The sequence below is a fragment of the Mobula birostris genome, chromosome 28, assembly GCF_030028105.1.
Source record: "Mobula birostris isolate sMobBir1 chromosome 28, sMobBir1.hap1, whole genome shotgun sequence".
Taxonomy (NCBI): Eukaryota; Metazoa; Chordata; class Chondrichthyes; order Myliobatiformes; family Myliobatidae; genus Mobula; species Mobula birostris.
This window is the reverse complement of record NC_092397.1, coordinates 24,824,685-24,847,290: the sequence shown is the minus strand read 5'-3', so window position 1 is coordinate 24,847,290 and position 22,606 is coordinate 24,824,685. Positions and strand designations below refer to the sequence as shown.

Here is a 22,606-nt window from a genome sequence, read left to right as displayed (position 1 = left end):
AGTATCCTCATAATCTAATCTAATCAAAAATTTGGGGAGATGTTATGAGGAAGCAGATTCAGCGGTTTGCCAAGTGAGATAGAAGACACGGATCAACACACACAAAATGCTGGAAGAACAGGCAGCATCTATGGAAAAGAGAACAGTCGACGTTTCGGGCCGACACCCTTCAGCAGGACTGGAGCAATAAAAAGATGAGTGGTAGAATTAAAATGTGGGGAAAGGAAAGGATGAAGCCAAGTGAGTTGTGAAACCGGGAGGGGCTGGGCGGAACAAACAGTTGGGAAGTTGTTTTGTGAAAGAGATACAGGACGGGAAAAGAGGGAGTCTGATAGGTGAGGACAGAAGGCCGTGGAAGAAAGGAAACGGAGGAGGAGCACCAGGGGAGGCGATGGACAGGCAAGGAATTCAATCCCCGGCATCTCCAGGTTGGTGACTGTGAATTTAAAAAAATCGGTGGGAAATCCCAGATGTTGAAATTCCGAGCAACACACACAAAATGCTGGAGTAACTCAGCAGGCCAGGGGATAAGCAACTGCCTGCCTGTCTTCACACCGTCCCACGTGGAGAGTTAAAACCCGACCCTTACTGTTTCAGTTACAAAGCTGTGGTGGTGAAATGGAAAACCCGCCCTGCGTGGCAGGGAGGTGCGAAGCATCAGCGATACTCCACATCTCCCCATCTGTCACTCACTGGTCCGGCCGTGATGGTCTGAACATGACACCAACAGGTAATCCCGGTGGAGGAGTTGCTGCGTTTGAGGTGAGTGCTTGCAGTACATCAACGTCGCGAGTTCCGCTCACAAGGTGAACTGCGGGTTCAACACTGAAGGAACTCCGACATTCATTCAATCATCAGGACAGGATTAGGAAGTTAATGGCACCTCGGCTGAAAACGTCCTATTTATTAAAAATGAGCTTACCAGTGGGATGAATTGTCCGTCTGACAATTAAGTAAAGTAAAACACATTTCGCGGGTGAAATATCGGGAACGAGGTGCAAGACGGGATAGAACACAAAAGGCACGGAGATAATAACCGGGTGGGCCAGAAAGTGGGGAAGCAAGAAAGAAAGTTGGAGAAAAAGAGAAAGAGGAAAAACAGGGAATGAACAAAAGAAATGAAGTACGTTTGAGTTTGTATACGAGAAAGAGACGGAATGGACCCAGACATATACTGGCACAGACCCAGACCATGACATGTACAGACACAGGCATATACAGACAGAGAATCAGACCCAGACATTTACAGACACAGGCATAAACACATACATACATTCACACAAAACATCGCGCAACATTCACAGTTCTACAATTCTTAATAATCCCTGTAGCAGAGTGGCGCAGCGGAAGCGTGCTGGGCCCATAACCCAGAGGTCGATGGATCGAAACCATCCTCTGCTATATTCTCTGTTGGCGGCAGCAGATATTCATCCTCATGTTTTGAAACACCAATGTGTCACATCATACATCCAGAGAGGAAACCGCATTTCAATTGAAATTCTTCATTTATTCCTACTTGTTTAATTCTTGTCTCTGTGGCGCAATCGGTGAGTTAACCGAAAGGTTGGTGGTTCGAGCCCACCCAGGGACGCTAGTATTCCGGTATTTTTTTCTCTCTCCTTTGTAACCGAGAAAATGTTCAGCAGCATCTATGGAATAAAGTACACAGTCGGTGTTTCAGGCCGAAACCCTTCTTCAAGATCATGAAGCAGCCTAGCCTACTGAGTTCCTCCAGCCTTTTGTGTGTGTTGCTTGGATTTCCAGCATCTGCTGCACATTTTCTCGTTTGTGATTCGACTAGTGCACGACGAAGTCTCTTCCATGGAATTGGATTGGATTGAATTGACTTTAGTAATTACGTCCTTCACATACATGAGGAGTAAAAATATTTACGTTACGTCTCCGTTTAAATGTGCAATGTGCAATTTATAGTAAATATGTAATAGATATTACTATATTTATTACAGTCAATATGACAAAAATACGATTCTATCAGCTTGAATTAATCAGTCTGATGGCCTGGTGGAAGAAGCTGTCCCGGAGCCTGTTGGTCCTGGCTTTTATGCTGCGGGACTGTTTCCCGGATGGTAGCAGCAGAAACAGTTTGAGATTCGGGTCACTCGGATCCTCAACAATCCTTCGGACCATTTTTACAAACTTGTCTCTGTAAATGTCCTGAATAGTGGGAGGTTCACATCTACAGATGCGCTGGGCTGTCGGCACCACTCTCTGCAGAGTCCTGTGATTGAGGGAAGTACAGTTCCCATACCAGGCAGTGATGCAGCCAGTCACGGTGCTCTCAATTCTGTGCCTGTAGAAAGTCCTTAGGATTTGGGGACCCATACCAAATTTCTTCAACCGTCTGGGGTGAAAGAGGCGCTGCTGTGCCTTTTTCACCACGCAGCCGGTATTCACAGACTCGTGAGATCCTCGCTGATGTGTATGCCGAGAACCTTTCACCCTCTCAACCCCAGATCCATTGATGTCAATAGGGCTGCGTACTCTGAAGGAGTTTGAATCTTCCCTTCGACGGGAATTAGTGAAACCCTCTCTCACTGCTCCCCCTTTGTGATCTCAGCTCTTGTTTTTCTGCTGTGTTTCATTACCAGCTGGGAAACTCTGCGCTGTCCGGAGGCCGGCGCTCCCTACTGCTGCCGCAACGGGCTCAGGGGGAATTGAATCTGTTCTACGAGTTTCAGTCATATACTGTACCGTAATACAGTTAAAAGCTTCTTATTCTCACTGTTCAGAGAGATCAAACGATTACACACTGTATTGGGAGAGAACAAGGTGAAGCAATAACAAAATGCAGAATAAAGTGTAACAGCGACAGAGAAAGCACGGCGCAGGTAAATAATAAGGTGAAGCTTCGTACCGAGGTGGATTGTGAGGTCAAACGTCCATCCTACCTTATGGGAAACCATTCAATAGACACAACAGTGGGACTGAAACTATCCCTGAGACTGTGACGCGTGCTTTCAAGCTTTTGTACTTTCTGCCGGATGAAAGAGGGAACGAGAGAATATCTGGGGCAGGTCATGTCTTTGGTTAGGAAAATATATGTTCGATTTGACCAGAAAGTGTGTGTTTCCTACAGCGGAGTCCGTGGAACTAACGGACTTCCCGGGTCTAATGCTGTTTTTCTCATTCAGTTTGGGGTCCTCGATCATCCTACATGAGGGACCACCACCATCGTACATGAGGAATTCATCAGATCCATTAGAGTGAATTTCACTCAGAACAAATTGCTCAGGAATTAGAGTTCTGCGTTCATAGCGCTCGGCGAGGGTTTTTTTTAGACTGAAAGTGTACAACCTGCAATGGCCGGGAATGGAAACCGTGTCAACTGCTTGGGAAGCAGCTATGCTCAACACTATACCACCATCTCCACATGATGCAAACCAGATTCGGTTACTGAATGGTCTCTGGGGCTATAAGATTCTGTAACTCGATTCTCAGTGTCTGAGCTGTTTTCTGAAGGATCGTTCCTCACTCTGTTGCAGTTCCTTTTCCCACCAGTGGGTGTCGCGACGTTCCGACAGACCGGAGAAACACAGCACCTGGGATCCGACTGAAGGGAGAATCGGCCCGAGAGATTCGAAGGGCTACAAATGGTTTCCTGCTTCACGTATCAGTAAAAGGGAAACAAATCCTGATTATAAATATCCGTTCAAACAACACGCAGTTAGACGTTAATGGGATCCCCTCCTTTGCCCAGTCCTTGAACACAGTAAGTGACTGAATCGCTAACGAATCCTGAGACCCGTCCAGTCACACAGTGAGGAGCGGATGGGTAAAATGCACCAGCTCTACACTCAGCAAACAAACATCACAGTGACTCTATGAGTACTCCTACACACTGACATCCGTGTGATAGGTTCCATACTCTTGTTTATTCCTCGCTGGTTCAGTGGTTAGTATCCCCGCCTGTCACGCGGGAGACCAAGGTTCATTTCGCCAACGAGGAGACCGTTTTCCTGCTTCAAATGAAGACGGGATTATAATATGAGACAATCTAGTGTGCAAATAGCCCAAAACTGGAGTGTTTCCCGAGAACAAGGGACATTCATCATTTTGTTTTCACTTTTCCCTCACGACGTCTGTATCTCAAGGCCGTTTGACGTTACACTCAATGACCGAATCCGTCACTCCGAAACATTATACAGAGACTGCTGCCGTGAGATATGAACTCCCGCACTTTCCCAGCACTCGTGCCGACTCTCTCAGTTTGTCTGGTTGACTGTATGGAGAAGACAGGCAAAGGAACAGCTGAAACACTTTGGAGAGAACGATGCCATGGAATGTGTAACGCCGGGTTTAAAGCCACCCTGCCCCTCCCGCAACACTGGACCCTCTGAACAGACGCTCAGAAAATGAACTTGTGGGCGGGGGGAAGGTATGATTGATTTTGTGACGTCATTACAACACGTGAGCATTCGTTTCGTTGCTCCGCCCCTAGACCTGATTGACAGCAAAATACCTGAAAACGGTGCGAGTTGCTGATTGGCTCAGTGGCGTTGGTGGCGCTGGCTGTGAATGTGCGGGGATGATGGGAAATAAAGTAAGTTCAGGTTGGGGGTGGGGGCGAAGAGTGTCTGGAAAAGGAACCGGAAATAAAGGGTCCGGGTGAGTGCGGTAAGAGGTTGGAATGAAGTTGGATCTAGATCTGCAAAATGGAAAAAGGAAAACAATATTGCAATCATTTCAAGGGATTTGAAAGGATACTGAAAAAAGGAAAGAAGACTTCAAGGTATTGTTTAAATTTTACCCGAAACAGATTTATTTTACCAATCCCATTAAATTAACTGCAGCAATACACAAAATGCTGGAGGAATTCAACAGCATCTATAGAAAAGAGTTCAGTCGACATTTCAGACCGAGACCATTCATCAGTCCTCAGTTCCTCCGGCATTTCATTTGTGTAGCTTGGATTTCCAGCATCTGCACGTTTTCTCATTTGAAATTAACTAAATTTGATAACTATTTTAGGGAATATAGATTGTGCTCAAACCTTAAGGGGAGGTGATGTGCTAATCGTTAAGATAAGAAACTGTGAGAAGGCATTACATTTGAAGACTTTATTTGGTATCTGTGTTGCCTAATGAAAATACAGGTATCGGGGTGTTAGGACAGGTGTTCTGGTGGAGATTTCGATAAAGAGATTAAGAATGTAAATAGATTACAAGTGCAAACACGAGGATATCTGCAGATACTGCAAATTCAAGCAACACACACACACAAAAGTGCTGGTGAACGCAGCAGGTCAGGCAGCATCTATAGAAAGAGTTACAGTCGACGTTTCGGACCGAGACCCTTCGTCAGGACTCGCCCGAAACGTCGACTGTGCCCCTTCCTATAGATGCTGCCTGGCCTGCTGCGTTCACCAGCATTTTTTGTGTGTGTTGCAGAGATTACAAGTAGTTTGAAATGGAGAAAACATGGACAGTTTAACTGCATTGATATATTTTGATGAGGTGAAGCTTTCAAGTAAAGTTAGTCTGGGGTATGTTAGTTATAATGCACGAGCACATATTCCACCTCCGCTTAGATGTCACAATGTCAGAGATTTGGGCATGTTGTGGCAGTATCTCCTGGGAAACTAAGGTGTAGTTAGTGTTATGGGAAACTTAATATGAAGATTATGAAGGTGTAAAGTTTGACTGGTGTAATTGTAGAGGAGAACATAGTGCAGTCTAGTCATAGTCATAGTCATACTTTATTGATCCCGAGGGAAATTGGTTTTCATTACAGTTGCACCATAAATAACAAATAGTTATAGAACCATAAATAGTTTAATAGTAATATGTAAATTATGCCAGTAAGTTATGAAATAAGTCCAGGACCAGCCTATTGGCTCAGGGTGTCTGACCCTCCATGGGAGGAGTTGTAAAGTTTGATGGCCACAGGCAGGAATGACTTCCTATGATGCTCAGTGTTGCATCTCGGTGGAATGAGTCTCTGGCTGAATGTACTCCTGTGCCCACCCAGTACATTATGTAGTGGATGGGAGACATTGTCCAAGATGGCATGCAACTTAGACAGCATCCTCCTTTCAGACACCACCGTGAGAGAGTCCAGTTCTATCCCCACAACAAGTGTATGTATCCCCACAACAAGTGAAGTGTATGAGGTGTTTGTAGCAGAAGCATTTGATTCAACAGGTAGGGGTACTAAAGTGGTAAAACTCTTGTGGAGAGCTTTTGATTGATTTGTTGGAAAGCATATGTCACTCTAGATCACTGAGGGTTGTATGGTTGGGGAATTTTGTGCACAGTTCACTGTGGGGTCATTCATGGAACTGTTTGATTGTAGAAGAATGTTTAGGTATTTCCAATCTTGTGTGCTTTAATGATGGGAGGGGTATGAAATGTAATGTTTCTAATCATCTGAAAACTGCTGTAAATTTAACTCCTGTTTCAAACATTCTGGCTGGAGTGACTGAATGAGATGTTATGGGTGAGGAGACAATGGGGAGTGATTATTTTCCTATATTTATAAGCATGGGTTTGGAGTTATATAGGGTGCAGGAGACTGTTCTTAGGAGGTGGAATTTTGATGAAGCAAACTGGGAGAATGTTGAGGATGATATGGGTTTCTGCAATGAATGGTGATGTCACATTATTCATCAAACTGCGGTGGAAGTGATGCCTGTTAAAAATGACATTAATAGGAGGAAGACTGCACCTTGGTGGATGGGGGAGTGTGCAGAGGGAATTAGGGAGAGAAATAAGGTGTTTGGGAGAGTTGAGAATTATCACTCTCTGAGTGACCTTATTAAGTATGAAAGGGTACAAGCTGTGGTGAGGAAAGTGGTGAAGGTTGTGAAAGAGGTTCACTGGAGGTCATCTTGTGATAGTATTGGACAGGATACTAAACTTGGAGGTGTTTGGGGAATGATTCAGAAAATCAGGGGGTGGAGTTCATCGGGTTAATAACATTTCCAGTATTGATTAAAGAAGGTGATTGTTAGAACATAGAACAGTACAGCACAGTACGGGCCCTTCGGCCCACAATGTTGTGCTGACCTTCAAACCCTGCCTCCCATATAAGCCCCCACCTTAAATTCCTCCATATACCTGTCTAGTAGTCCCTTAAACCTCACTAGTGTATCTGCCTCCACCACTGACTCAGGCAGTGCATTCCACGCACCAACCACTCTCTGAGTAAAAAACCTTCCTCTAATATCCCCCTTGAACTTCCAACCCCTCACCTTAAAGCCATGTCCCCTTACATTGAGCAGTGGTGCCCTGGGGAAGAGGTGCTGGCTATCCACTCAATCTATTCCTCTTATTATCTTGTACACCTCTATCATGTCTCCTCTCATCCTCCTTCTCTCCAAAGAGTAAAGCCCTAGCTCCCTTAATCTCTGATCATAATGCATACTCTGTAAACCAGGCAGCATCCTGGTAAATCTCCTCTGTACCCTTTCCAATGCTTCCACATCCTTCCTATAGTGAGGCAACCAGAACTGGACACAGTACTCCAAGTGTGGCCTAACCAGTGTTATATAGAGCTGCATCATTACATCGTGACTCTTAAACTCTATCCCTGGACTTATGAAAGCTAACACTCCATATGCTTTCTTAACTACCCTATCCACCTGTGAGGCAACTTTCAGGGAATCTGTGGACATGTACCCCCAGATCCCTCTGTTCCTCCATGCTACCAAGCATCCTGGCATTTACTTTGTACTCTGCCTTGGAGTTTGTCCTTCCAAAGTGTACCACCTCAGACTTCTCAGGCTTGAACTCCATCTGCCATTTCTCAGCCCACTTCTGCATCCTACCAATGTCTCTCTGCAATCTTTGACAATCCTCTACACTATCTACAACACCACCAACATTTGTGTCATCTGCAAACTTGCCAACCCACCCTTCTACCCCCACATCCAGGTCGTCAATAAAAATCAGGAAAAGTAGAGGTCCCAGAACAGATTCTTGTGGGACACCACTAGTCACGATCCTCCAATCTGAATGTACCCCCTCCACTGAAATAGAGAAGGTTGAGTTACTGGCTTGGTCATTTGCTGCAAGTCACAATCAAGATAATTTAAGTGAAGAGCCTAAATGATGTCAAGATGAGGTTTTAAGTGAATACACTGATGTGTTGAAAGCCAGCTGTAACAATGATAGTGTTAGTTACATAGAGTTTATTTGTGTGAATGTAAGAAAGCTATTAACAGTGCAAGTCAGATGGCTGTAGGATGGTATGTTTAAACATATAGCTTACAACTCTTGAGATAATATTAACAATTTGGAATCATATTTGGAGTTTAGACCATATTTCCTCCTTATAGAAAATGGTAGTACCTGTTCCGAAACCTGGAAATCCCCACAGGATCCTTCTAATTATAGACCAATATCATTAACATCCTATCTCATTTCGGTAAACTTACAGAACGTATGGTAATAGAGTTGTTGAATTATATTTTGGAAAAGAGAGGTGATGGAGCATTTTATCAGCGTGGATTTTGAAAGTGTAGAATGACATTGGATTCAGTTTTATATTTGGAAGATGATATTGGGAAAGCACTTGTAAATAAAGAAGTTGTAATTGCAGTATTTTTGTATTGAAAAAACATCGTATGTTATGAAAGGATTAAATTGTAGAAATGTGGAGTGAGAAGAAGGCGACATTATTTTTTTCTGAGTTTTTTATTTGTATGCTCCAGGCAGTTAAGGATGCGTAAGGTATATTTGGGCTTCTATATGGTGGAGAATGGGACCCCATAAGACAGTATTTGTAGCCTTTATTGTTTAATATTATGATTAGTGATATTTTTTCTGAGATAGGTACTGGGGTGGGGAAATGACTTTTTGCAGATGATGCAGATTTATGGATCAGAGGTAGAAAATTCAATTGAGTTGTATATAGAATGTGATTAGTGATTAATAAGGTCAAACAATGGGAATATAGATGGGGTTTTAAGCTTTCAGTAGCTAAAATACATTTTGTGTTTTACAAAGATGATCAATAGACCTCTTTATTGATCCATATCATCCTCAAAAACAATTGATTTGAAATTATATGGTCAAACTCTTGAATAAGTGTCAGTGGTAAGATTTTATGGCATGTGGCTTGATTACAAGCCAACAGGGAAGCACCATATCAGTAAAATAATTGATAAATGTAAAGGAGCACCGAATATTCTTGGGTGTCTGTGTACGTATTGTTGGGGCACTACTGGCTCATCACTGTGACTCTGTAAATAATTGATAAGTGTAAAGGAGCACTGAATATCCCTGGGTGTCTGTGTGGGTATTCTTGGGGAGCTATCGGCCCATCACCGTGACTCTGACAGGGAACCAATGCTACCAGAAATCCACCGAGCTGCTCATCCGCAAACTTCCCTTCCAGCATCTGGTGCAGAAGATCAGGCAGGACTTCAAAACCGATCTATGCTTCCAGAGCTCGACCATCAAAGGCCTGTAGGAGATTAACGAGGTTTACCCTGTCGGGCTCTTTGCACCATCCACACCGAGCGAGTCACCCTTGTGCCCAAAGACATTCAGTTGGCTCGCGGCATCCGCCGGAAGCAAGACTCAGCCTGGCCTCGGCAGCAAACACAACAAAATGCTCTTTTAAAAGCCACTAACCTGGATGAGGAAAGGGCTGTCGCATTCTCTTCATGACACTGTTGTGGTGTTGACACACATTATCCCTCTGATCTCCCCCATGGGAGTTTTGGAGTTGTTTGATGGGAAATCCCAATTCTCACACCAACTGATCTACTTGTTTTGGTCTCAGCTCATTTCATCAACACATCAATGTCACACTTTAGCCAAAGATGACCATCCACACCAGCAATAACTCCATCATCTCACAGTCAGTGTGAACTTACTGCTCACGGTTCCTACATCCACGCCCAAATCACTCAGTTGTATCACAAATAGCAAGGGTCACAGAACAGATCCATGTGGAACAACACTTGTCACCAGCATCTGATCACAAAACTACTCTCTGCCATCACTCTGTCTCCTATTGCAAAGCCAATTCTTGATCCAATTTCCCAAATGGCCTGACTGAGGCCCATATGAACCGTATCAATAAACTTCGTCAGTGCCGGCAGCCCTGGGTGAGGATGGTCAGGACCCAAGTGCTGGAGTATCAGAGACTAAAATCCAGACACGATAGGAGACGGAAACAACGACAGGGTTCAAAACCTGTCTGTGTCTGGAGGGAAGAGCACTTTGAGTAACTCCTTTGCTCCAAATAGGAGAAAAATAAGTAAATAGAAGAGAAGTAAAACATTACAATAGAAACTGCAGATTCTGTAGTCTGAAGCAAAAGCAGAAAACAGGAAACTCCAGACCTGAGTGTTCTCCACTTGTACCAGGAAAACATTTGGAGCTGTAGCAAAGCAGGAAATTTTTGCCAACTTACAAAACCATCAGGCAAAGTCAGCAGAGTCTGGTGAAAGTGACTCCATGTTTAACAAACGCATTTGAGTGGTTGAAGCTGTAACACCAACTGTGGATAAAGGGACCCAGTGACGCACTGAACCGAGATGTCCAGGACACGTTTGATATGCCGCTCCATCACAGGGGATTGGGGAAAATGAGAGCTGACCGTGATTTCTGAACTTGCTGATCACAAACACTGATGGAATCTGAGTTGTGAAGAGCGGTGAGGAGTCTACAAAGGGGTAGATACAGGTGACGTGATAGGACACAGGTCTGACAGCTGGGATATTGTGGGGGAGGGAGAGTGTGAACTTGTACATGACCCTCTGGCTAAAGAAATGTCTTCTTATCTCTTTCCTGAAGAGACATCCTTCTATTCTGAGTGTGTGCCATCTGGTGCTGGACTAACCCACTACAGGAAACATCCACTCCACGTTCACTCAAGTGGTTATAATGTCATTCTCTCCTCATTCTTATGAACTCCAGCAAGTACAGGCCCAGAGCCATCAAATGCTCCTAATATGTTAACCTTTTCATTCCCGGGGTCATTCTCGTCAACCTGCTCTGCACCCTCTCTGATGCAAACACATCATTCCTTGGATAAAGGGCCCAGCGTTGCTCACAATACTCCTTGCGAACTGACAAATGTCAGTATGGACAAGTGGGCCCCCTGTTTTCACATTTCTGTAAGAAAAGTAACTAATTTTCATTCTTATATTTTGCTGATTTTAATGTAATCTTCTTCCTCAGTTGTAATTTCTATTTCCCTTCATGGTGAAAACTTTGCATTCAAAGTCAACAACATCTCCTCCACAATCACCATCAGCACTGGTGCACCACAAGGTTGTGCTTGGCCCATGACTCTACTCACTTTATACCTGTGATTGTGTGGCTAAGTACAACCCCAGTGACATATTTAAGTTTGCAGATGACACCACTGTTGTTGGATGAATCAAAGGTGGTGACACATTTGCCCTCAGGAGGGAGATGGACGATCTGATTGAATGGTGCCACAACGACAACCTCTCACTCAATATCAGCAAAACCAAAGAGCTGATCACCGACTACAGGGGCAGGAAACCGGAGATCCATGAGCCAGTCATCATTAGGGGACTGGAGGTGGAGAGAGTCAGTAGCATTAAATTTCTGAGCATTATCATTTCAGAGGGTCTGTCCTGGGACTAGCAGTAAGTGTCACTATAAAGCAGGCAGGGCAGTGACTCTACCTGCGTGTAATCAGCATGACATCTCAAACTTTGACATATATAGATGCAGAGTGGAGAGTAACCTGACTGGTTTCATTATGGCCTGATATGGAAACACAATGATCAGGAATGGAAAGGAAAATGTCTACATGAAATTTGTGGAGATGTCAGGTGTAATTTTTTTTACACAGAGCATGGTGAGTGCGTGGAATAGGCTACCGGCAAAGGTAGTGGAGGCGGATACAATAGAGTATTTTCAGAGACTCCTAGATAGGTACATGGAGCTTAGAAAAACAAAGGGCTCTGGGTAATGCCAAGTAATTTCTAAAATAAGTGGGCCGAAGGGCCTGTATTGTGCTGTAGGTTTCCCATGTTTCTAACTGGTGGATGCATCCCAGTACATCACAGGCAAAGCCCTCCCCATCATTCAGTACATTTACAAGCAGCACTTCTACAAGAAAGCTGCATCCATCATCAACAACATCCTTCATCCACCTCATGCTCTCTTCCACTGCTGCCATCGGGAAGGACGTACAGGAGCCTTCGGTCCCACACCAACAGGTTCAGGAAGAGTTATTACCCTACACCAGTCATGCTCTTGAAATGGTGTAGGTATCTTCACTGAACTGATTGCATATCCTGCACACTCACTTTCAAGTACTCCACAATTGAATTGCACAGTAATACTTATGTTTTAGTATTTGCATGATCTGTCTTTTGCACATTGGTTATCTGTCAATCTTTGCTGTTTACAGTTTTTCTAAATTCCACTGTCTTCATTTCCCTGTAAATGCCTGAAAGAAAATGAATCTGAAAGTAGTAACCTGTTGCACCAGATGTCCCAACACAGGGGACCACTGCTACACTACGATAAGGAATGTCTATTGTTTGCTCCCGAGACCACATTTTGTCAAGTTGGATCATTTGACTGCACTCGTTCTACCTGCACACAGACAGAGCCTAAGGAACAAGTCTCCAGAGATCAAGGGGTGGTGTTGAGAGGCAGAGGAACGGTTACAGGATTGCCTTGAGTCAGCAGGCTGAGCCATGTTCAAGAACTCATCTCAGGACCTGAAGGACGACACCGGGGTCACTACAGACTTTACTAAAACAGCTGTGGAGTCGTGTGTCCCCACAAAATCATTCAGGCTTTTCCCAAATCAGTAGGCCTGGATGAGCAATGAGATCCGGAACCTGCTGAGTGCCAGGTCAGAGGCATTGAAGTCTGGAGATCAGGAATGCTACAAGAGGTGCAGGTATGATCTCCAGAAACCATCTCTTTGGCAAAGTGGAGATTCCGGACTAGACTGGAATAAAAGAGAGATGCTTGACAGCGGCAGCAGAGTTTGAATGCCAGAATGTCCTGCAAAGGTAAATAGTGACAAAGGGGACAGATGAGCTCAATGCCTTCTGTACTCACTTTGTCCACCAGAAGAGGGAGGAACCATCGCGCACCCCCGTGTCTCCCGATTGTCATTTGGTCTCAGTATCTGAAGATGACGTGCAGGCTGCCTTCAAGAGAGTGAATCCAAGGAAAGCATCCGGTCTGGATGGAGTACCTGGCCGAGTACTGAAGACCTGTGCTGACCAGCTGGCTGGTGTATTCACGGATACCTTCAACCTCTCGATCTGGCAGTGTGTGGAACCCATCTACTTCAAGGAAGTTTCAATCATATCGGTGGCCAACAGGAGCGTGGTAACCTGTTTAAATGACTATTGCCCAGTGGCACTTACATCCACAGTGATGAAGTGTTTTGAGAGGCTGGTGTTGAAGCATATCAGCTCTTGTCTGAATGGTGACTTGGATCCTCTCCAATTCACCTACTGAAGCAACAGCAGATGCTGTCTCGTTGTCTCTTCACACAACTCTGGAACATCTGGACAGCAAAGATGCAAACATCTGGATGCCCTTTATTGATTACTGCTCAGCATTTAACACCATCATCCCCTCAAAACTGATCAGTAAACTCCCAGACCTGGGCCTCAATACCCCCTTGTGCAATTGGATCCTGGATTTCCTCAGGTGCAGATCCAAGTCAGTTCATATTAGCAAAAACAGCTTCTCCACAATCTCTATCAGCACAGGAGCACCACAAGGAAGTGTGCTTAGCCCCCAGCTCTACTCACTTTACACCTATGACTGTGTGGCTGAGTACAGCTGCAACACCATATACAAGTTTGCTGATTACACGACAATCAAAGGTGGTGATGAATCAGCAAACAGGAGAGAGATTGAAAACTTTGCTGAGTGGTGTAATAACAACGACCCCTCACTCAATGTCAGAAAGACCAAGGGACGCTTTAGTACACTTTAGGAGGGAAAAACCAAAGGTCCATGAGCTAGTAATCAAAGGATGATCAGAGGTGGAGAGAGTCAGTAACTTTAAATTCCTGTGTGTCACTCACTCAGAGGACCTGTCCTGGACCCATCGCATAAATATAATTGTGAAGAAAGCACAACAGCACTCTACTTCCTCAGGACTCTGCCTACGTTCAGCATGTCATTGAAAACCTTGGCAAACTTATATAAATGTGTGGTGGAAGATGTGCTGACTGGCTGCATTTCGGCCTGATACAGGAACACCAATGCCTTTGAGTGGGAAATCCTGCAAAGGGTAGTGGATTCGGCCCGGTATATCACAGGTAAAACCCTCACAACCACTGAGCACATCTACATGAAACATTGCCGTAGGAAAGCAGTGTCCATCAGCAAAGATCCTCACCACCCAGGCAACGATATTTTCTCACTGTTACCATCAGGTAGAAGGTACAGGTATCTAAATTACAATATGAATATTACTGTGTATAACACACTCAATTCCAGGGAATGGGGGAGTGGGTCACTGTCCCTGGAAATCTCCCACTCTCCCCATTCTGTTTACAATGGTCGCAAGTTTTTCAGCCGCTCTGCTGATTGACAGCTCCGTCTGCCCCGCCTCCCCGGCTGCCGGGTCACTGTCACGTGACTCCATGCGATTGTTGACCCGTGGCGCGCTGACGTCACAAAGCCCTACAGTCACCGTCGACGTTTCCGTGGAAACGGTCCAGTGCGGGAAGTCCGAGATGGTGGAGCCGGTCTCCACTTGTTGGGGTTTCGGCTCCGCTGTGGGATCCGCCTCTCCTCTTCCTGCCCGCGGAACAGTGAGTGTCTGTCCGCGCCTCACTGCACCGGCTCTCTGCCTCAGGTACAATATTTAAAACATATTTGCACAGTCACATGGATGGGAAAGGTTGAGAGGGATACGGGCCTAATGCAGGCAGATGGGCCGAGTTCAGGTCGACATCTTGGTCGGCGGGGATGAGTTGTACTGAAGGGACTGTTTCATTTCTGTATAAACCAGTGACTCTGTATTGGGAGGTTAAATCATGGCAGGATGTACACAGGTCTCTGAGGAGTTTCTGCCCCTCCCTCCCCCCCCCCCACACCTCTCTGGTACTGATTTAGATACCAGCTATTCTTTGTGTGAAATATTTACCCCTCAGATCCCCTTTAAATCTGTCTTTAAACAGTTTTGTCCTACTCTCATGGGAGGCAGTTCTTTGATTGTCAAGGCAAGTAGAACACACAACCCTGTCTACCTGTGATGCCACATACAGGGAACTGTGTAACAATATTAGAGGCACATGCACGGGGCTTCTGTGAGCAAGGCCCAGAGGGATATGAAACTAATGCAGGAAAGTGGGATTAGTACAGCTGTGCATGATGGGCCAGAGGGTCTGTTTCTATCCTGTACAACCCTGACCACAGCAGTCCTCCACTGCAGTGGGGTTTGTCACCTTTATTCTCAGCTGTGAGCTTGTTCCACTGAGCCCCTTATCCTCTGAGAAGACATTTGCAACCTCCCACTGTGACCAAGCTGCCAGCCATCTCTCCTAATATCACCCAGAGTACTTCACCAAATTCCCATAGAAAACTGTTGTTACTGGTGCATAGGGAATGGCAGCATTTTGGTAGCCTTTTGAGGGGTTGGTTCAGTATTTGACCATTAATACCTTTGTACAACAACAATCCCATCATACTGGGTACTGAATGTTTTAGGTATGACCATCCTGAAGTTCTGTGTTTCAGGTTCCCATTGCACTTTCACAGTCAGTGGTTTCTGCATGTCCATACTGACCATTGAGAATCTGTCCCCACTAACTCAGCACTTGGTCTGTCTCCTATCCTGCCTTGGTGATTCAAATGCTCATCCAGATGGTCCTTAAATACCAGCCTGCACCACCCCTTCAGACTGTGTTCCAGATTGTAACGTCCCTCTGGGGACAAAGGAAACATAGAAAACCTACAGAATAATGCAGGCCCTTTGGCCCACAAAGTTGTGCCAAACATGTAGCTACCTTTGAAATTACTAGGGTTACCCAGAGCCCTCTATCTTCCTAAGCTCCGTGTATCTATCCAAACGTCTCTTAAAAGACCCTATCGTATCAGCCTCCACCACCATTGCTGGCAGCCCATTCCAAGCACTCACCACTCTCTGCGTAAGTAAGTAAGTATGTAAGTACGTAAGTAAGTAAGTACGTACGTACATACATACATACATACATACCCTGACATCTCCTCTGTACCTACTCTCAAGCACCTTAAACCTGTGCCCTCTTGTGGCAGCCATTTCAGCCCTGGGAAAAAGCCTCTGACTATCCACACAGTCAATGCCTCTCATCATCTTATACACCTCTACCAGGTCACCTCTCATCCTCTGTCGCTCCAAAGAGAAAAGGCCGAGTTCATTCAACTTATTCTCATAAGGCATGCTCCCCAATCCAGGTAACATCCTTGTAATTCTCCTCTGCACCTTTCTGTGGTTTCCACATCCTTCCTGTAGTGAGGTGACCAGAATTGAGCACAGTACTCCAAGTGGGTCTGACCAAGGTCCTATCGAGCTGCAACATTACCTCTCGGCTCCTAAGTTCAATTCCACGATTGATGAAGGCCAATGAACTGAATGCCTTCTTTACCACATAGTCAACCTGCGCAGCTGCTTTGAACGTCTTATGGACTCTGACCCCAAGAGCCCTCAGGTCCTCTACACTGCCTTGGTCTTACCATTAATACTATATGCTGTCATCATATTTGACCTACCAAAATGAACCACTTCACACTTATCGGGGTTGAACTCCATCTGCCACTTCTCAGCCCAGTTTTGCATCCTATCAGTGTCCCGCTGTAACCTCTGACAGCCCTCCACACTATCCACAGCACCCCCAACCTTTGTGTCATCAGCAAAACTTACTAACCCATCCCTCCACTTCCTCATTCAGGTCATTTATAAAAATCACAAAAGTGAGGGTCCCAGAACAGATCCCTGAGGCACACCACTGGCCACCGACCTCCATGCAGAATATGACCCATCTGCAACCACTCTTTGCCTTCTGTGGGCAAGCCAGTTCTGGATCCGCAAAACATTGTCCCCTTGGATCCCATGCCTCCTTACTTTCTCAATAAGCCTTGCATGGGGTACCTTATCAAATACCTCGCTGAAATCCATATGCACTACATCTACTGCTCTCCCTTCATCAATGTGTTCAGTCACATCCTCAAAAAGTTCAATCAGGCTCGTAAGGCACGACCTGCCCTTGACAAAGCCATGCTGACTATCCCTAATCATATTATACTTCTCCAAATGTTCATAAACCCTGCCTCTCAGGATCTTCTCCATCAGCTTACCAACCACTGAAGTAAGACTCACTGGTCAATAATTTCCTGGGCTATCCCTACTCCCTTTCTTGAATGAGGGAACAACATCCGCAATCCTCCGGAACCTCTCCTGTCCCCATTGATGATGCAAAGATCATCGCCAGAGGCTCAGCAATCTCCTCCCTCGCCTCCCGCAGTATCCTGGGGTACATATCATCTGGTCCCGGCCTCTTATCCAACCTGATGCTTTCCAAAAGCTCCAGCACATCCACTTTCTTAATATCTACATGCTCAAGCTTTTCAGTCTGCTGCAAGTCATCACTAAAATCATCAAGATCCTTTTCTGTAGTGAATATTGAAGTAATGTATTCACTAAGTACCTCTGCTATTTCCACCGGTTCCATACACACTTTCCCACTGTCACACTTGATAGGTCCTATTCTTTCACATCTTATCCTCTTGCTCTTTTCACATACTTGTAGAATGCCTTGGGGTTTTCCTTAATCCTGCCCGCCAAGCCCTTCTTATGGCCCCTTCTGGCTCTCCTAATTTCCTTCTTAAGCTCCTTCCTGTTAGCCTGACAATCTTCTAGATCTCTAACAGTACCTAGCTCTCTTAACCTTATGTAAGCTTTTCTTTTCTTCTTGACTAGATTTACTACAGCCTTTGTACACCACGGTTCCTGTACCCGACCATAACTTCCCTGTCTCATTGAAAGGTACCTATGCAAAACTTCACACGAATATCCCCTGAACATTTGCCACATTTCTTCCGTACCTTTCCTTGAGAACATCTGTTCCCAATTTAAGCTTCCAAGTTTCTGCCTGATAGCCTCATAATTCCCCTTACTCCAATTAAACACTTTTCTAACTTGTCTGTTCCTATCTCTCCCAATGCTATTGTAAAAGAAATAGAATTATGATCACTATCTCCAAAATGCTCTCCCACTGAGAGATCTGACACCTGACCAGGTTCATTTCCCAATACCAAATCAAGTACAGTCTCTCCTCTTGTAGGCTTATCTACACATTGTGTCAAGAAACCTTCCTGAACACAGCTAACAAACTCCACCCTATCTAAACCCCTTACTCTGGGGAGGTGCCAATCAATATTTGGGAAATTAAAATCTCCCATCGTGACAACTCTGTTGTTATTACTCGTTTCCAGGATCTGTTTGCCTATCTGCTCCTCGATATCCCTGTTACTATTGGGTGGCCGATGAAAACCACCCAGTAGAGTAATTGACCCCTTCCTGTTCCTAACCTCCACCCACAGAAACTCTATAGACAATCCTCCCATGACGTCCTCCTTTTCTGCAGCCACGACACTATCTCTGATCAACAGTGCCACGCCCCACCTCTTTTGCCTTCCTGTCTGTCCTTCCTGAAACATGTAAAACCCGGCACTTGAAGTAACCATTCCTGTCCCTGAGCCATCCAAGTCTCTGTAATGGCCACCACATCATAGCTCCAAGTAGTGATACATGCTCTAAGCTCATCTGCTTTGTTCACAATACTCCCTGCATTAAAATAGACACATATCAAACCGTTGGTCTGAGCACGTACCTTCTCTATCACTTGCCTGTCCTCCCTCACACGCTGTCTCCAAGCTTTCTCTATTTGTGAGCCAACCGTCTCTTCAATTCGGTCCCCACCCCCCCAACAGTTCTAGTTTAAACTCTACCTGTGGGATTCAAGTGCAACTCGTCCTTTTTGTACAGGTCACACCTGCCCTAAAAGAGGTCCCAATGATCCAGAAATCTGAATCCCTGCCCCCTGCTTCAATCCCTCAGCCATGCATTTATCCTCCAGCTCATTCTAAGGGTCTCGGCCTGAAACGTCGACTGTACCTCTTCCTAGAGATGCTGCCTGGCCTGCTGCGTTCACCAGCAACTTTGATGTGTGTAGCTCATTCTATTCCTATACTCACTGTCACGTGGCACAGGCAGTAATCCTGAGATTACTACCTTTGCTCTCCTGCTTCTCCACTTCCTTCCTAACTCCCTGTAGACTGTTTTGAGGACCTCCTCCCTGTTCCTACCTATGTCAGTGGTACCAATATGTACCACGACCTCTGGCTGTTCTCCATTCCACTGCAGGATGTTTTGGACACGATCTGAAACTTACCAGACCCTGGCATCTGGGAGGCAAACTACCATCGGTCTTTCTTTCCTGCGTCCACAGAATCGCCTAACTGAAGAGTCCCCTATCACTGCTGCCTTTCTCTTACTTTCCCTACCCTTCTGAGCAACAGGGCCGGACTCCCACTGTTGCTTCCCCCAGAAAGGCTATCTCTCCCCTCCCCCCCCGAACAGTACTCAAACAGGAGTACTTATTGTTTAGGGGGACAGCCACAGGGGTACTCTCTGGTACCTGACTCATCCCCTTCCCTCTCCTGACTGTTAACCACTTGTCTGTCTCCTGTGGTCCCGGTGTGACCACCTGCCTATAACTCCCTTCTATCACCTCCTCGCTCTCCCTGACCAGACAAAGGTCAACGAGCTGCAGCACCCGTTCCCTAACGCAGTCCCTTAGGTGTCGCAGCTCAACACACCAGGTGCGGATATTGCCATCCAGGAGGCTGGGAGACTCCAGAACTTTCAACATCTGACACCGAGCACAGAACACCGGTCTCACATACATACTTCCTTTCCACAATTAACGCAGGTAAACCTACCTTGTCTCGTTACCACCTAAGCCCGTTGAGCCAAAGCCCTCTCACTCTGCTGCCCGCTGGATATGGCGGTCCTCTTTTTAACCTTTTCCTGCTCTACTGGCTGATGTCACGTGCCTGTGCAATCTTGCCTCTCTTTACTCCAAGTAGTAAAATACCTTCGCTCGAGAAATCCTGAGCCGTGCCATTCGCAGCCTTCTTGCTTTTCCTCATCGTCTTTAAACCACACATTTCTCTCATTAAATTTTTGTTGCACACACCTCATAATTGTCTGCATTAAATTCCATCTGCCATTTTAACAGCTGGACAACATCCCATGTCAGTATTTGCTAACCTTTCTTGCTGTCCACTGCACCCCTAATCTTGGTGTTATCTGCAAACTTGCTGATCCAGTTTACCACATTCTCATCCAGATCGTTAATACAGATGCAAAACAACCATGGACCCAGCACCGGGAAGTTCAACCAGGGCAGGATGTACACAGTGAATGGGAAGTGTTCATGAACAGAGACTTTGTGCGTTTCTGCCTCCACCACCTCCTCTGGCAGGTCATTCGGGAGACCATCACCGATCCTTATCCCTCTCAAACCCCCCTCCCATCCCACTCACAATCTAGAACATCCGCATTAAATATACCCAATGAATTGGCCACAGCCGTCTGTGGGGATGAATTCAGAGTCAGAACCAGAATCAGGTTTATTACCACTGGCGTTTGTCATGAAATTTGTTAATGTATCAGCAGCAGTTCAATGCTGTACATGATAATATAGAAAGAATAAATAAATTACAGTATGTGTGTGTATGGATATGTTTATTTTGTAGATTGAAAACAGTGCAAAAACAGAAATAACATATATAGAATACATCTAGAGCAGTTTTGTCTGTTTTAAATTGAGAAATCAAATGTCTTCAAACTCCTTATGAAACATATCTGCTGTCATGCCTTCTTTTTACTGTAGCTGCATCGATATGTTGGGACCAGGTTAGATGATCAGAGATATTGATATCCAGGAACTTGAAATTATTCACTCTCTCCACTTCTGATCCCTCTATGAGGATTGGTTTGTGTTCTCTCATCGTACCCTTCCTTCAATCAGCTCTTTTGTCGCACTGACATTAAGCACAAGGTAGTTGCTGCGACACCACTCAGCTAGCTGGTATACCTTGCTCCTGTAAGTCCTCTCCTCTCCATCTGAGATTGTACTAGCCATGGTTGTATCCAGCATATTTATGGACGGCTTTTGAGCTACGCTTAGTCACACAGTCATGGGTAGAGGGGGAGTGGAGCAGTCGGCTGAGCACAATCCCTGAGGTGCACCAGTGTCAGTTTGATCGTCAGCAAGGAGGAGATATTAATTTGAATTTGAATTGACTTTATTTCTTGTGTCCTTCATGTACAGGAGGAGTAAAAATCTATACGTTACATCTCCGTCTAAATGTGCAATTTACAATCATAGTAATTTATATTAATTTATAATAAATAGAACAGCCAGTGTAACATAGAAATACACTCAAATCAGTGTGAGTTAATCAGTCTGCTGGCCTGGTGGAAGAAGCTGTCCCGGAGCCTGTGTGTCCTGGCTTTTATGCTGCGGTCCTGTTTCCCGGATGGTTGCAGCTGGAATAGATTGTGGTTGGGGTGACTCAGGTCCCCAGTGATCCTTCAGGCCCTTTTCTCACACCTTTTGTTGTAAGTGTCCTCAGTCATGGGAAGTTCACAACTACAGATGCGCTGGGCTGTCTGCACCACTCTCTGCAGAGTCCTGCGATTAACGGAGATGCAGTTCCCATACCAGGCAGTGATGCAGCCATTCAGGATGTTCTCAATTTTGCTCCTGTAGAAAGTTCTTAAGATTTGGGGGCCCATAGCAAACTTCCTCACCCGTCTGAGGTGAAAGCGGCGCTGTTGTGCCTTTCTCACCACTCAGCTGGTGTGTGCGGACTGCGTGAGATCCTCGGGTATGCTGATGCTGAGGAACTTAAAGCTGTTTACCGTCTCAACCCCAGATCCACTGATGTCAATAGGGGTTAGCCCGTCTCCATTAATCCGCACAGATTGTGGTCTCCCGGTTAGGAAGTCGAGGATCGAGTTGCAGAGAGACCAGGTTCTGCAGCTTATTAATCAGGACTGTGGGATTGATGATATTAAACACTGAGCTATAGTCAGTGAAAATATCCTGACACAGACTGTGTAGATGCACTACCCCTTGGTATGGAAATTATTCCTGATCTTCGTTCTAACAGGATGTCCTAGTATTCTGAGGCTGTGCCCTGTGATCCCAGACTGCCCCGCTGTCGGAAACATCCTCCCCACTCCATTGTAGGTCTTTCTATTTTTGATAGGTTTCAATGAGATTCCCTCATTCTTCTAAAGTCTAGCAAGTACAGGCCGAGAGCCAGCAAACAATCCTCGTGCATGAACCCTTTTATTGCCAGGATCATTCTTGTGAACCTCCTCTGGACCCTCTCCTATGTGAACACGTACCTTTTTAGAGAAGGGGCCCAAAACAGTTCACAATACCAAGTGTGATCGGACCAATGCCTTATAAACTCTGAGCATTACATCCTTGCTTTTGTGTTGTAGTCTTCTTGAAATGAATGCTGACGTTGCATTTGATTTCCTTACCACCAAATCAACTGGCAAGTTTATCAATAGGAAATCCTGCACATCGGAGACGTGCCTGACCCCA

General features: G+C 45.4%; 1 long non-coding RNA gene and 1 other non-coding gene across 2 annotated transcripts; both read left to right on the top strand.

Moving 5' to 3' along the window:
- The first annotated feature begins 1,329 nt into the window (after positions 1-1,329).
- trnam-cau (transfer RNA methionine (anticodon CAU)) lies at positions 1,330-1,401 on the top strand. The gene has a single exon. It is a non-coding gene; the product is annotated as a tRNA-Met (tRNA).
- Positions 1,402-14,651: 13,250 nt separating this feature from the next.
- On the top strand, positions 14,652-20,513 carry LOC140189173 (uncharacterized). Its single transcript, XR_011883478.1, has 2 exons — positions 14,652-14,793; positions 20,330-20,513. It is a non-coding gene; the product is annotated as an uncharacterized lncRNA (long non-coding RNA).
- The last annotated feature ends 2,093 nt before the right edge of the window (positions 20,514-22,606 follow it).